The sequence below is a fragment of the Emydura macquarii genome, unplaced genomic scaffold, assembly GCF_026122565.2.
Source record: "Emydura macquarii macquarii isolate MOO-44397 ecotype Brisbane River unplaced genomic scaffold, CSIRO-AGI_Emac_v2 contig_1146, whole genome shotgun sequence".
Classification (NCBI taxonomy): domain Eukaryota; kingdom Metazoa; phylum Chordata; order Testudines; family Chelidae; genus Emydura; species Emydura macquarii.
Window position 1 is genome coordinate 18,891,479 of NW_027131283.1, and position 16,494 is coordinate 18,907,972.

The 16,494-nt window shown below is 39.3% G+C and overlaps 1 long non-coding RNA gene across 1 annotated transcript in view; it reads left to right on the plus strand.

The window, feature by feature from the left end:
* Positions 1-16,077, plus strand: part of LOC137152229 (uncharacterized) — a 36,251-nt gene extending 20,174 nt beyond the window's left edge. Inside the window, exons 2-3 of the long non-coding RNA XR_010919496.1 lie at positions 14,512-14,577; positions 15,781-16,077. This is a non-coding gene — a long non-coding RNA (uncharacterized lncRNA). The remainder of the gene's footprint in view (positions 1-14,511; positions 14,578-15,780) is intronic.
* The last annotated feature ends 417 nt before the right edge of the window (positions 16,078-16,494 follow it).

A 16,494-nucleotide genomic window follows, 5' to 3' on the forward strand; every position in this document is an offset into this window, starting at 1 on the left:
ACTTTTGAAAATCATTGCCTTCCATATGGTAGTATTTACACATTAGAATACTAAAACCGAAAGAATTTTTAAAATCTAATTTATGCTGCCAGTGGCTGTCCCTCTTCCCCCATGAAAACAAAACAAAACAAAAAAAGCCCTCCTGCTACCAGCTAAAGGAGCACGTTTTAGCTGTCGCAGAGGAATGTGTTTATGGAGCTAAAGAACAAAAGTTCTAGTCCTAGCACACCAACACTGTGTGATTTAAGCAATAATTATGTCTGTTATAAATATATACATATGCCCAATGCTGTACTGAGAAAGGTGAAAGCACACCCTTTCACCTATGTAGACCCCCGTTTAAGTACAGTCCCATGCAGGAGCAGTGCCATCTTTACTACTTACCTGGGGCCAATATATAAGTGTTATCACAGATTGATGCATTTTTTTACAAACCAGGAAGTGTGAGAAGATTTTTAGAGGGGAATTTGATTCTATTTTTTTTAATAGCAATCTAAACTTATTTCAGTTCCAAGTTTCTCCCACAGCCTCGTTAGTGGGGTTTTCAGCACATATTTCTGGGCTTAATGTAATTTTCAATTTAGCTTTGTAGTTCATCTTTACAGCTGTTGTATTTGAAACGGCCTAGAAAAACCCCCTCATTCTAAGCTTGATCTACTAAATTGCTCATTATCGTCACTGCCTGCATCTACAGAAGATGGGTTTATTTTTTTTTTAAACTGCTAGCACCTATTCATATAGGAGAGCTGGATGGAAATCTTCAGAACTATGGAGGTTGCTGGACAAATATTTCATATAACATTTTTGGGTAAAACAGTTATTCAAAGGGGAACTGTTAGGAATGAGAACGAAGCTGTAAAATGAAAAATGGTTTTGTCCATTTTGTTCGGTGTTCTAAAAGTTCCCCTGGTGAAAAGCATTTCTTGCCATGTATAAAACACAAGGGGGACTGTGTATAAATACTTAAATATTCATTGGGCTGGCGAGTGAATCGTAATGAGTATATTGCCTAGTGGTTAGGGTACCCATGGGGAAAGGACTTGGTTCAAATCCCTGCTCCCCATCAGGCAGAGGAGGATTTGACCCCAGGTCTTCACACTCTAGATAAATACTCTTAACTGCTGTGTTATTGGGGAGAAGGGGGATGGTATAACCACTCCTGTCTTATGTGAAGGGTTAGGCATGCTCTGAGCATATAGCCTGGCTCAGGCCCTGCAGGTGAGATTGGTGGGATAATGTCTACTTTGTGAATGAAGGGCAGAGCTGCTCAGCAGTGTCATGACTCTGAGATAGCTGGGCATGTGCCCAGCTGCTGAAATTTAGGCACCAGGGGGACTTTACCAATGGAAAGGACTTTGGACACCTCCAGGGCAAGGTGACACTGAGTGGGGGTTTTGTAAATGCCAGCGGTGCCTAAATGTTGGATTTTGCCCTCCTAAAGTAGCAGTTCATCACCTATGTCCTTTGTGACATCACCTTGTGAATCTAGCCAAATCTGGATTTGAAAATGGAGATTTGTTTGACTTAAATTGTCATTTCCGAAGCTCTAGTTGTTATTATTTATCTACATTGCAGTAACCCTGTAGAGGCCCCAGCCCCACAAGCTGTTCAGATACACAGCAGGAGCTAGTCCCTGCCACGAAGAGATTACAATCCAGTGCAAGGTAGGCCAGGAAGGGGAGATGACTTACCCAAGTCACATAGCAGATCTGTGGCTGATTCTGATGTGCAACTGAGGTCTCCTAACTGCCAGTCCAAGGCTCTCCCTCTAGACCACACACTGCCTTCAATAAAAAGCTTTGTTTGATAGCTACCATTTTGTGGAAAAGCAATTACATTGGCAGCAGAGGAGGCAAATGCTAGTGAATGAAAACCAGTCTGCTATGTTTAAATTGAATTTTCAATATATAATAGAAGTAAAGATGGGCCCAAACTGCAAGATTCATAGCTCTGGGTTCAAGCTCTCCCACAGTTCAGAGGTGTTTTGATTTGAGATTTTGGTACTGGCTCATAGTTAAAAAGAGATAAGCATAAGGAAAGTGACATATACCAAATTGTATTGCAGTAAGTAAATGTATAAAAACTAGAAGGATATTGAGGGCCTGATGGCAGCATATGATTATACCCTAATGACAGGGGCAGTGCAGAAGTGCCTGACCCCATTAGAAGCACAGGGAAGCAGGCACAATATCTCCTAGCTCTTTGGACAACACAGGGAGAGCTTTGGTGGGAGACGTATATACATAACCAAGGACAGAATTTAGCTCCAAGTGTCTAAATAAAGTGTGTTTTGTCAAGAGATTATATTCAGAAAAAATGTGCACAGAGAGTTTCTGCAGGTTGTTTAAAGCAATTGTCACATTGTCTACACAAATCATCACCAGTTACTCCAGCTAATCTTTGCAAACTATTTAAGTTTTTGGTTCAAACACATCACACATGTTTATGTTCAGATCAGCAGCATTATTCAGAATTGTCAACAGGATATGAAAAATATCAATAAATCTGGAAATTGTGGTCTGACAATTCCTCCTACTCAAAGTGAAGACATGTCAGCTGAACACACTATAATAGTGCAAAGAGCTGTTTAGATGCCTTCAAAAACAATAAGAAATAATTCCATCCTATAACAGTGGACTGGGCTATTACTCAAAGGTATAACAGGACCAGGATCAAACTGGCCTAACCTCAGGGTTGTCTCTCCTTTATGTTATACTAAACAGAGTTGTTTATTTTTTAAACTACATTGTAGAACAAAATGATTTAGGGACAAATTCTACAATCCTTACCCAAGCAAAATGTCCATTGACATCACTGGGAGTTTTGCTCAAGTAAAATATAACAAAGGGCCAAATTCTGTGATCGTAATATTTTTATTGCTTTTTTTCTCTGTCTTAGTTCACATTTTTCATTCCAGGCCCTTATGGATTTTTTCATAAAAGAGTACCTTTCATACCAGTAGGCTCTCTCATATTTACAGATGTTTCCAAGCCAGAACCAAGGACCTGAAGCCACTTTAAATCTGAGCAAGTTTGAATTCAGATCCAGATCCAAATTTCATGCTGTTTTTTCTATATCCTTGTCTATTTGTTCTATCATCCTTGGAAATTTTCCTTCCAAATCTTTTAAAACTTGTATTTTTTAGAAAAATGGAAAGCAACCTTTATTCAAAAGTGTAATGCATAGCAAATGTTTTCCTTAACTCACTTATTCTCAGGGGTATCACACATATATAAAGGCTTTGGAATAGTCATCTTAAATATAGATTTCACACATAGTGATATCCAAATGAAATAACTAGATTTCACCATATGTTATAGTTTCATTTATTACAAGTTTATCATCTTGTAAAATATAACCTTTTTTAAAAAATGCAATAAATGCAAGGTACCAGATTCTGCTCTAAGTTACAATGTAACTCAACTGACATGAATGAAGTTACATTGGTATTAATCGGGAGTAAATCAGATCAGAGTCAGACCATGCTCCCTGAGTAGAGAGGCATAAGAATTTAATTTTGACATAAGGATGATGGTTTCTCCTTTTGTTAGCTTTGTATTTTTTGCTGAGCAGGGCTGTATTTGGTGCTTTGTTTTGACAGTGAAGGCCTGATAATAATATTAAGTTCATTTCCAAACAGCTCTTCAGTTCTAGCCCACAACACCCCATCTATTCCCACCCTGAACTGCTCCTGAACAGATTCTGCCAATCATCGTAAATTGTTCAAAATTTGTGGTGGATTTGTGATGCCGAGAAAAGTCCAGTAGGGACTAATTTGACACCATCAAACTCAATTTCCCTTTATTACCCTAAGGCAAGATTTAAACTAGTTTTCAGAGGTCAGAGGTCAATACATTAACCCACTATGCTCGCCCCAGCAGGATTCCACTTGTACAGTTTTGAATACTTTTAAAGTGAGCTTCACTACACACTTCCTCTTGCTTTCTACATCCTTTTTTGTGTTTTATTTTAGTGTTACTGTTCTAGCCTTGTTTTTAGGATCTACCCTCCTCCTGTTATATTAGTACCTAACTTTCTTCCTTGTGCCCCGCACCCGACACCTTACCCTACAGGGGAATGAAAAGCAGATACCAACTCTACCTCTGTTGTACTTCTTCCTCCTCTTTCTCACTGTGAATAGCAGGAATCTCTGTCTCAGACTCCACCATGGTATCCATGATGGTCTGCTGGGTGTTGGTGGGGTCTCCGCCAAATGTAAGATGCAGCTCATTGTAAAAGCAGCAGGTCTGCAGCTTGGCACATAATCGACTGTTGGCCTTGTCATATAACTGCCGCAGTTGCTTCACTTTCATGTGGCACTGCTGCTGATCTCTGTCAGACCCTTTTGCCTGCGTCCCCCATGCAATCTTTTCATAGACATTCATGTTGCTATGGCTGATTCAAAGGCGTGCTTGCACAGTCTCTTTTCCCCACATGCCCAGGAGATCCAATACCTCCTGTCTACTCCAGCCAGGAGTGCATCTAGAGTATGTAGCTGGCATGCTTGGCTGTGCTCACCAAGCTGGTCAATCAGGAAAAGGCATTTTAAAAATGTGCAGGGGTTTTAAAGGTCGGGGGCGGTGACTTCCAGTCTCCATGACCTCTGGGCAGTGGCATTCACAGTCGTGACCAGAGTGGTCCTGGTCAGACATTGTGGGATAGTTGCTGGAGGACTGTTAGGGTCAATACAGGTTGTACAGTTGCATTGTGTCAACCTCAGTAGGTCAACCTTGACTCAGCATCATTTGGGGAGGTGATGTTATTCTGTTGCCAGAATGGGGGATTATATCAGTGGGAGACAAATTTGAATGTAGAAACATGCATAAATAGGTCGGTGCACGGCAACTTTGTTGACCTAACTTTGTAGTATAGACCAATCCTCAGAACTGGGAGTTAAGAGCTCCTACAGTTTAAACACAAGTCTTCTACCAATTTGCTCTGTGGCTTTGGACAAGTAATTTCCCCTCTTTTGTTGTGTTTACATTAGCATTGTTCCAAAGAAAATGTTCACTGGTGCAGTTCCACTGGTGGTAGCAATAATGGTAGCACTAATGTAGATTTACTACTAGTGTTTCAACCACTGTATCATCTAATTGTGGCTCACAGCAGATCATGATAGTTAAGGTCAATGTTGGTGGCTGTTGGTGGCCCGTCTACACTAACTCTACCACCAGTGGAGCAGCAGTGGTAGTGGGAAACTTTTAGGAAAAATGCCAGTTTGGCCAAGACCTCTGTCTGAGCTTCCGCTTCTGTAAACTAAACAGAGAAGATCATATTTGCAGGCGGTGCTGTGAGAAGTAATTAGTTAATGTTTGTAAAAGTAGTTCAAAGACGAAAAGTGCTAAATGTTATGATCTGAGTTCTAAAAGAGTGGTTTCATCTAGGGGGCAGCCAACCCTCTAAATAAAGCAAAGTGCTTTGTCACCATGTTCTAAAGATGCTGTTTCTTGGCTGTGGAAGAGGGCACATGCAGTCCATAATTTACACATGATAACACACACAGACTTCAAAGCACCAGTTGTGCTTGGACTTTCAGAAGCCTAATTTATCATTTTTAATAACAAAAAAGGTCTTTAAAAAGAGAAAAGAGGAGGGGGGGGGGGCTGATCATACTTGCTTTTGGATTCGGGGAAATGCTTCATCTTAGCCCAAACCTGCTCTCCACCAGTCCCATTATTTATTCTTTTGTAAGGCACACGTGGTTCTTCCAGCAGTCATAATGCCTATCTTGTTCCTCACTGAACCACAGTATCATGAATAGAAGGAGTTAAGAAACACAGCTCGCTCAGGACTGTGACTAGTCCCCTAAATTTCTAGGTATAAGAGAGACCATACTTCCAGATAATTCACATTGGAGGACAAGAGGTGATCCTCTCCCATTCCCACCACCCTCATCCAAAGGCAAGACCAACCCTGATTACAACACTCAGCATAAACAGGCCCTGTTTCCAGAATCACATTAGGATTAATTTCTCCAAGAGTGCAAACAGTTAGGTGACTTTCTTGCCCAATATACACCACGAGTAATAAAAATGTCCATCCCATAATCCCTGGGATATAAAAGCTGTTAAAATAATTAAACGAGACATTTATATTTCTTATTCTTTGGTGTATCTACCTTAGAATCACGTGTCTCTTCCCGATGGTATTTGTATGATTGTCTTGATAAGCTAATTTTGGAGGATTTGGTTTTATATGTAACATTTCATACTCATCATATTTTGCTTTACAAAAGAAATAGGTAGATGCTAATTCAGTGACTGTGGTAGGCAAACATAGGGCCTAATCATGTCCCTGAAATCCATGCAAGCAGTGTCTCTTCTCTAGAGAAGATATCGGTCACCTACATAGAATGAGTGCTCGGACACTTCTGTGGCCTTCCCCTTGCTCTCCTCAGGCCCCATAGAGGGTTTTGCACATGTTGGAGGATCCGTGTGTCAAGCAGTGGGGCAAACTGCAAATGAGGCTGTAAGGGACATTCATTATTCCCCTGACGCTTTGAAGAGATCAGAGAAGAAATGTAACACAGACTAGGGCTGTTACTTTTCTTTGCCTCTCCCTCTGTGGTGAAGATCCTTTTTGGGAGGAGTCCACAAGTAGCCACCAGCTGCAGAAGCCCTGTGCATGGAGCTCTGTTGGAACCATACTTTTAGAGATAGGGAACAAAAATGCCACAGAGGGCCTTGGCCTCCCACTCATCTGTGATCTGAGTGGCTCTCAGGGAATCTATGGAGTTTGTGTGAGTTGATCATATGGCCTGTTCCACAGGGCGGCAAGCCCTATTTCTTCAATGAATGGGGAGAAATGTACACAAGGGGAACCTCTGAGCATTTCCCACCTTCAGTCTCCTTCTATGAGCTTTTCTGCTGCGTGAGAAATTAGGCCCATTGTTATTGTTAGAGACTGTTATTTCCTACTGTTGTCAAAGTGTCAGGAGATCTTTAACTTCCATCTGCACAGCCACTAAATAGAAGCCGAAAAGATTCCAGTCTAGTGCCAGATTGTGAGAGTGTGCAAAATGGGGAGAGCATGAGAAGCTATGGCTCTGCCCCTGTGAGACACATTCCCTTCTAAAGCTCCATCTAAGATGGCGCAGCTCCTCACCAACCTCAGCATGGGCATGGGTCTTAAAAACATAATCAGGTGATCAATGTCTCATCCAGAAGCAAGAACATCTAATGGTGCAGAACCACTCTAGTATGATCAGCATTAGTTATGAAGCCATGTTCAGGACTTGAATCCATAACTTCTGTTCAAGAGGCAAATGTGTTACTGGCATGATAATGTTACCAGTTTCTATCCAATGGTAAATTAATAGTACAAGTGATTTGGCATGTAATAGCTTGAGTACATTTTAACATCTTCTCCCATGGTTAAGTGATGTCAGAGATTCATTTAGTGTTATCAGAGGTCAATATAGTGACTGTTCTACCTCATATTTAGATGCACATGAATCAGTGTAGGGGAAAATATTTTTTTACTTTTATTATTTTTAGGCTCTGTAAAACTTACCCAAAGTCTCAAAAGCACCTGAAAGACTATGGCTCAATGCTTCTCAGATACTAGAGCCATACAAAGCATTCAAGGAAATGATCTGACTCAGAAACAAGCTCTTTCTCTGTCTGTTTAGTTTATAAAACTTTACTTTCGTTTCTTTTTTAGTTGCCAGGGTTCTGTTTAGTTAAAAGCTAAAACTGATACTTGCTGGTTTCAAAGAATATTTATTCTTATGACAGTGACATATCACGTTAAATAATGCTTTCTTAAGTGCCATTAGCACATATCTGATCTGAAAATGTACAAATATATACAAACAAAAGCTCTATATTAATAGACAGGCCTAAAATGGATAAACAGGAGGCAAATAGAATGTTTCCAAAGAAGAAACAATAGTTGAAATGTATTAAAGATAAATAAACTTTCTTAGATTTGACTCCCTCTAGAGTATTTTTAAGGAAAAGACTTGATAACAGAGATTTCTTTTCCATTACAGAAGCCCTCTCACATCAGTTCCACAAAAATGCAGTTCTTTTCAAATGCAATCTTTTTATGACTAAAGATTCTCTTACACAGAACGTTCCATTCAGCACCATAAAAATCCAGCCTCTTGCAGGACTCAGAGCAAATAACACAGGAGCAAAAAATGAAAAAGAAAAAAGAATTCATTTTGAATAAAAATGTGGAATAACAGGAATGGTATATGAACTTATGTTTACCAGCCAGATAGGCCTAAGCCTGCTTGTCTGGTAACTGGTCCTACTGAAGTCAATGGGCTGCTTCCATGAGCAAGGGGACTAGTATTTGGCCAATAATGACTGCATTAGAACATAAAGGACCATTCCTTTTAAATGCAAAACGCTTACTGATTTAGGACTGGTCTACACTTAAAAATTACAGCTCACAGTTGTATCGGTAGAACAGTGCTGCTGTAAGAGGGCTTGTGTAGCCATGTAATGTCGACGGGAGAAAGCTTTTCCACCAACATAATAAAACCACCTAAATGTGTGGTGATAACGCTGTCCACACAAGCGCTTATGCGGGTAAAAGTTTTGTCACTCAGGGGTTTGTTTTTCACACCCTAGAGACAAAAGTTTTGCCAGCATAAATGGGAGTGGTGTACATGACAGTGGTGTATAAGCAAAGGCTTGTAGAATTGAGTCCTGAACGACCTCTATCTAATCTTGGACAACTAAATGTTTCCCAATGGTTTCCATGGTGCCCGACTTGTTAAACCACCAAAAAGGCCACTAATTCATTTAAATATTCACAATGTAGACATCCCCATTTCAACAACCGATGTCATCTAAACAAGTTCAGTACAAGTTTACATGACAATGGTAAAAATGCCATTGTCCAGTGGCATTTTTATCTTTTTAATGCTCCTACGGTTGGTACCACTGGTGGAGCTGCCATGGATACAAGCAATGGTATCACATTTATCAGAAAAAGTCTAGTGTAGAAAAAGTAATTGATGGTGGGAAGTGGTGCTTAGCGAGCTGAGTTTTCTGTAGAATTCCTCATTTTCTTTCTTTGGGTAGCAAAAAAAAAAAAAAAAAGGCTAGTGTAAACAAGTGTAGATTTTAATTTATAATGTAAAAACAAGCAGAATATCACTCTGCACGCAGTTTTCAAACTTCATAAAGAAGCAAAAAAGGGCACAGGTCTAGTCCCACCCTGACCCCTTTGCAGGTCACTTTGAAATGCAGGTGGAAAGGTACCTGAGAAAAAAATGCAAACATGCTATAGCTGTCTGAGTACTGAAATATAGAAATAAGGTTTTGAATGATGGAACATAACCACAACTGGTGCATAATTCACTGATTACTCCCCATCATATGATGCATTCTAAGCTACTACTTCCATAAGATTGTTTAACACTCAGTCTTTGAGCACTTAAAGTTCCTTTTAAGGAAACTCTGGCATTTTCTAGACTGCCAGACAAATGATTACTTATAGGAAGGGATGTGTAGATAGATTAATTCCTGCTGAAACTACATTGATTTCACTGCAGTCATTCCAGGAATAAATTTTGACTATTATGCCATAGTATCCAAAATGTCAACATGACATATTGCATCATATCTCCCCACATTAAAAAGAATTCCTTAACAAATAAAATATTTGTGCTCTTTTATTTCCCTTTCACATTGTAATTTCTTATTAAATATATTAGTGGGTGATTTAGGGGTAGGGTTTACCATGTTTCGTGAAATCTATTTATAAATTTTTTGTTGAAAAGAAGATAAACTCTATGGGAGAAACGTTTTTATAAATAACTATTTTCATATAATACTTGAAATGAAACTGATTTTATTTTTAAAAAAAAATCTTGGTGTTTACTGCAGAATGACACACAACTGTTATGCCTGTTAAAACGTAAAATAAATTCAATAGAAATATAAACCAAGCATCGATACCGAAGCCAATAAATAAATCATTGCGTGATTGTTTCATAATACCATTAAAAACTATTATTTGATGAGAAATAAAGTCCTCTCATATGTACCTTAGGTGTTTAATTCATCTAGCCTGACTGCTAACAGCCTTTCAGATTGGTCACTGTTATTTAATTATTAACCTGACTGACTAACATCCCATGAGTACAGTGGCTTTCAACCTGTGGTCTGCAGACTCCTGAGCATCCACAAACTAAGATTTCCAAAGGAGTCCACACCTCCATTTGAAATATTTTAGGGGTCCGCAAATGAGAAAAGGTTGAAAACCTCTGCATTAGTACCACTGCAGAAATTCATGCTGATGATAAATGTATGAGATTTTTTCTAAAACTATGAATAAAACAAATGCTTCACACTTAAACTGCTCTGACGTCAGTTGGAGATTCAGAGCGGATTATATCTCTTGCAGGTTTATTGAGAAAAACAACTTGTTTCCCACAAATTGCAAAATGTGCAAACTAATCTGAATGCTATTGCAATGGATGGTTGTGTGATGTCTGCTAATGGACCTTTCCTATCCCACAGACTGGAGTTACTTGCCTTTTTGTTTATTTAAATGACACTGTTGTTTGAAAGGATGGGGGCTTGTTATCCTCTTGAGTCATGCATTCTTTGTCTGGGATCCTCTGTTTAGGCACTTTTAGCACCTCATTAATTACTAACTACAACAAAGTCATGCTGTTTTGCAACTCTAGTGCCTTTGTTAGAAACCACAGTCCTGTGTTAAAATGTGAAAGGAGAATGTTAACTGCCATATACCTTGTCTGACTTCATATTCCAAATTGGACCTCTAGTTCCTGTAAATGTGCATTCATCTACACTATATATTAGTTTAATATATTCTACTTGGGTTAAATAACTTGCTAACAGCATGAAGAGAAAGCAAGATTCAATACCTTGATTCCATACATTATCAATAATGATGTATCATAAAGATACAATTTCTTGATGACTATCTTGCAATTCCATTATAAAACACACTTTAGTTGCCTTGTCATGAATCTGTGACCATTGAAACCCTCCCATTTAGTTAATTATTAAAGAAAAATTAGTCACAGATTAAATAGTTGGAGATTTAGTTTCAGTTTTAAAGGGCAGATATGGTGCCCTAATGGGGGATATGGTGACCTAAGAAACTGAGAGGCCTTCACGTCTATGTCTCAGGTTCAAATAGTAATAGTAGTAGTACTTTTTTTAATCTATTTTGTTATGCTCCATAAGTATGTTAGGTTGGTAATAACTAAAAGTTGTAACTGTCTGATGACTGTGGTGTGGCTTATGTGAAATTAGTTTACTGATTCTCTCCCAATGCGTAGGTCTCCAACTCACAAAATGCTCCATCATCATTGGCAGGCTGAGAGGATAGGCCAAGAACTGAATGAATGTGGGAAATGAATAACTCCTCTCAACCTTAGAGGTGTTCTCTCAAAGTCATAAATTAGGATCATTGGTGGGGAATAGTGTCATAAAACATCAATAGGACATGCTGAGCTACACTGGTCTGCACTTAACATTTAGATTGACCTAACTGTCTCTCAGGGATGTGAAAAATGTACACCCCCTGAGCACTGTAGTTAAGCCGACCTAACCCCTGTTGTAGATGCAGCCAAGTCAATGGAAGAATTCTTCCACTGACCTAGCTACTGCTGCTTGGGGAAGCGGATTAACTACATCAATGGGAAAACTCCTTGCATTGATGTAGGAAACTTCTACACAACAGTGGCATAGCTACAGCACTGTAGCTGTGCCAGTGTAGAGCACCTAGTGTAGACATGCTGTGAAATGTATAACATGTTTAAGGCCTTGATTCAGGAAAGCATCCCTGTCCAGGACAGCATGAAGATACACTTAAATTCCATTGACCTCAATGTGCTTAAGTGTTGTCCAGTATAAGGAAGGACTTAAACATATACTTAAGTGCTTTCTTAAATAATGGCCTGAGGGCTTTGCTGGATATGGACTAAACAAAGGACACCACTCTTCAGATCTGTTATTCCAGAATTTTTCAGGACCTTCCATTTACACCTTTAAAATAAATAAAAGGGCCAATTTAGTAAAATAGGTGTTAATTGGTTATTCAACATAATTACTGAGGTATGTCATGTCCACTGCATAATTACTCATGATACGTTTATCTAAGTTGAACAAAGCATCATCCCTCATGACATTTTTAATAGTCATCTTCATTTCGCCATCAACACTACCTTACAAAATCCTTCCTAAGGGCCAGATTGTGGCTAGTGCAGAGACCTTCCAGTGTCCCTTTAAATAGGGACCAGCCAGTGTGTCTATGGAAAGGAGCCGCTTTTACATTCTACCGCTGGCAGTGGTGAAAAGGGTAGAGAAGAGTGGGGTGAAGGTGGAATTATGGCATCACCACCCTTACATCAGTGAGCACAGCTTGCTGAGCAGAGGATGGGAATGCATGCTATACTTGTTTAAAGAGTGGTGGAGTTGCCTTTACAGTATGTGCTTATAAGAGACCCAGCAGGAATTCTGGCTGACTCAGCCAGAATTCTTGCTAAGGGCTCCCACTGCAGCACGACTGATCTAGCATGGGACATTACTGAAAAGCCACAATTTTGTGCTCTGTGTGCAGTTAAGTGAATTTAGGGACACTAAATTCCATATGTTACCCATAAATTTAGATGAGCCATAATCAGAGATGCCAACTTTTTGCTAAATGCTAAAGCATTTTGTCTATAGGCACTCGTATACTACAATGATGAGTGCTATTAAAAAAAACAAATAATCAAACAGAGTCAGAGCCTGGGATCCCCATGAAAATCTTTGCTCTGTTACCCATATCCTGCAGTCTTACTCCATCAGAACTTCCACTATCTTGGGGGCTTGTCAACATGGGCAAGTTATACCGGTATATACCAAGTTGTGAATTTAACGCAATCAAAGTATACTGCTATGTCTCCTTGCATGGTCACACTTATTCTGGTATAAGAATGCTTTTTTAATGCCTATAGTTTTGGAAAGGATTTAAGAAAAGCCACACCTACACAACAGTAAAAACCCCACTCTTGTTCTGGAATAAGTGTCCACACAGGGAATTATACTAGTAGAATTACATCAGTTTATTTATTATTTGTATTATTATAGCACCTGGGAGACTCAGTCATGGACGAGGACCCCATTGCACTAGACATTGTATAAACATAGAACAGAAAGACAATCCTGCCCCAAAGAGCTTGCATCTAACTACAAGGCAAGAGACAGATAAGAAACAGACATGGGGGAATACAAGGAAACAGTGATTTAACAATGGTTTAACCAGGATAATTATACAGGCATAATAGTAAAACTTTCCCATGTAGAAAAGCCCTCAGTTTTACTTAGGTGCTGATTATGAGAGCTCAACTGCTTGCACTTTCTTAACTGGGCTGCTTACTAAGTGCTCCCCATATTTCCCTGCAAATACTCTTTTTATTTTTAGATTCAATAAAACAGAAAGTCAGCTCGTTTCCCATGGCATCTAATGGGCCTGATCCCAAAACCCACTGAAACTGATGGAAAAACTTGCACTAACTTTAATGGGCATTGGATCAGGCCCAAAGTGAGGAACACTATGGGCTAACTTGCTAATTTAGGGCCCAGTGCTGCAGACTTTACACAGGCAAAACTGCCTTTGGCTTCAATGAGCTTTTATTACAATGACAGAATTGCAGACGTTGGAGATGGGAAAAACCAATTAGGTCATCTAGTCTGTCTCCTGCCAATGTAGGATTGTTCCCTATTGTACATTTACTAATACCCTGTCATTACATCTGCTAAAATGTCTAAAATATAAGTTGCTTCTTAAAGACTGCAGGACTGGCGTTTTAGGAACGAGTTTATTTAAGAAAAGAAGTGAAGCAAACAAACTATCATAGTTTGAACTTATTGCAAGTAATCATTTCTCATCATTCATTTCTTCCAGTTTATTTAAACTATGAGATCATAATCCCCTATTTGTGATATTAACAGCTATTGCGAATGCTTGCAATGTTACAGAAGATTAACTTCCTAAATTGAACATGACTCAGGAAACAAATGGGTTATTTTAGGAAACACACACAGGCACACACACATATGTGTATGTATATATATATAACCCTAGTTATTCCCTTCTGTGTGTTTCTCAGCATGACCTGGCTGCTCTGTGCCTGTTTTTTAGTTTGTAAAAACTTTGGGACAAGGACTGTTGTTATTTTGGGTCTTGTGTGGTGCCAACCATATTGTCAGTGCTTAACAAATAGTAATAGCAGATGTGCTGGATCATGACTGGGAACTTACACAAGGTGTCCTCCAGCCTTTACTCTCTTTGGTGAGCATTACTCACTAAAGTAAATGGGGTATTTCAGAGAGTAAATTCTCAACAATGTGAGTGTGGGTTGCCCAATCTAGCCCGGTGAGCACATCTGAAAAAGAAAGAAAACGATATTTGATAGAGTAGGTGTTAGTCCCTAGAGACTAAGCATCAAAATTAATTTAACTCCTTCATTTCATGTGTTCTGTTCTTATAACAGAAAACTGGCAAATTAATGATCCTTTTGTTCACTTTTAGGCAAACAGTCTATTTCCACTGTGGCAAGGAGTGACAAAGGGTCCGAATTCAGCAACCCTTGTTCAAGTAAGTAGTTTTTGATAAAAAAATATTTTTAAAATGAAAAATATCAACTAGTAATTTATTTTAAAAGAATATCATGATTTTACATTCTTATTTTGGATGTAATCTGAAAATCTTGATACTGGCTCTTTTTTTTATTCAATTGATTAGATCATTGGAAAATCTAAGCATACCAGCATTGCATAAAATCAAGCAGCTAACTGCTTTTAAGCCTAAAATGTATTTGATTTATATCAATAGAAAATTGTTAAATAAATGTACAGTAATATTTGCAGTTTGGAAAGCTCTTCCTCTTTGATTACAAGATTTATTTTCATTTCGTTTCAAAACAAAACAAAACAATGCACAGCTGGTGTTAGAATCCACTGCTGCTGGTTTTAATGATAGATCAATAACACAGCAAGGGTAGAAATCTTTCACTTTCCTGAAGCAATATGAGTCGTCTATATTTTTTTTCTTTTCTTTAATAAAGTTAAATATATAGGCATACAAGGCATTAAAAAAAAAAAAAACCCACACCACCTCAGAAACTGTGTCAGTTGGTTTTAGTTTCAAAGAAATATAACAGCCAACTCTCTTTGCTATGTATTCTTCTGGCTTTTCATTTCACAGGGTCCTGGCAACAGCAGCCTTTTTTAATTGATTTGCCCCCATGCCTGCAGTCCCACCGGTTCAAACTCTTGTAGGCACCATGTGCAGCGGTGTAGTTCAGTACACCCAGGCCGTGCATGTTGGATTTGTGATATAACTGATGTCCGCATGAACTTTGCCATTGAGAGCTCATCATGATGAGTGACATCAAGGTAAAAATCTCATGCCAGACTTTCCCTCTGGAACAAACTCCTTCCACACGTTACAGCCTGACATCAGCAATAAAAGTGTTTTTCTCATTTTGTCACATAACTGCAGCGTTGGTAACCTGGCTCTACAAATTGCCGATTAGCACAGTTTCCTTCCCTGTCTCATTGACTCCGTGCTGTCTTTGCAAATCCCATTTCAAGTTAAGACCCAGTTTTTCTCCCTGGGCTGTGATTCTTGGCCTCTCTTTCCACAGCAAAAATCTAATCTCGTTCCTTGAGCCTCCACTTTTACCTCTGATGACTCACTCTCCCCAAAACTAACCACGGAACCTCTCTTCTCTGGGGCCCTAAATACCGGTACAAATGAGGATATTTTGTCTTGCTCTGCTTGCATTTGCACTTACAGATTGCGGATGCTGGGTGCGATTCTGGGATGCTTTTGAATGACGTGTACAGTACCTGGAAAATAAAGGGGAAGGTTAAATGTCCTGGCAAACCTGTGTAATGCCTGCATCACACAAGAGGGACAGAGGAGGAATCGGCTTGAGACAGACAACCTCTGGTGAAAGAAGTTACTCTAAAGTACATTGTCAGTGCAGAGGGGGAATGTACTCCCTGTTTATTTAATGTTTTCCTTATGTGTCCTCGAGGATCGTTTATTTTTTAACAGGCTTTCTCTGCCCAGGGAGCTGTTTCGCTTGCTGCAGGTTGGCTCGAACGCGTATCCCCTATTCCCTTCAGTTTCTTCCCATGATTGTTTACGGACCCTCCTAGTCTGGCTCGTCCTGAAATTTACACGCACACGAAAGCTCGTATCACAACCCACCAAAAAAAAAAAAAAAAAAAAGGAGCGAAGGCCCCTTTCTTCCCGTGAGCGTATCCCTCAGGCTGTCCACTGAATTGCTTTTTTATTTTATGTCTCTCTGGCAATCTCATCCCATCCGGCTCAAGTATCCTGGATTAAAGACTTTCCCTGGAGTCTTTTTCAAAGGGAGCCTCCCACAGACCTTGAAATCCCCCACATTTTATGGTACAGATATTTAACAACTCTGCGAGAGGGGCAAGGCAGACTGAGAAAAACAGTTTAAAAATGGAGTGGGCTTTATTAAGATTCCTGATT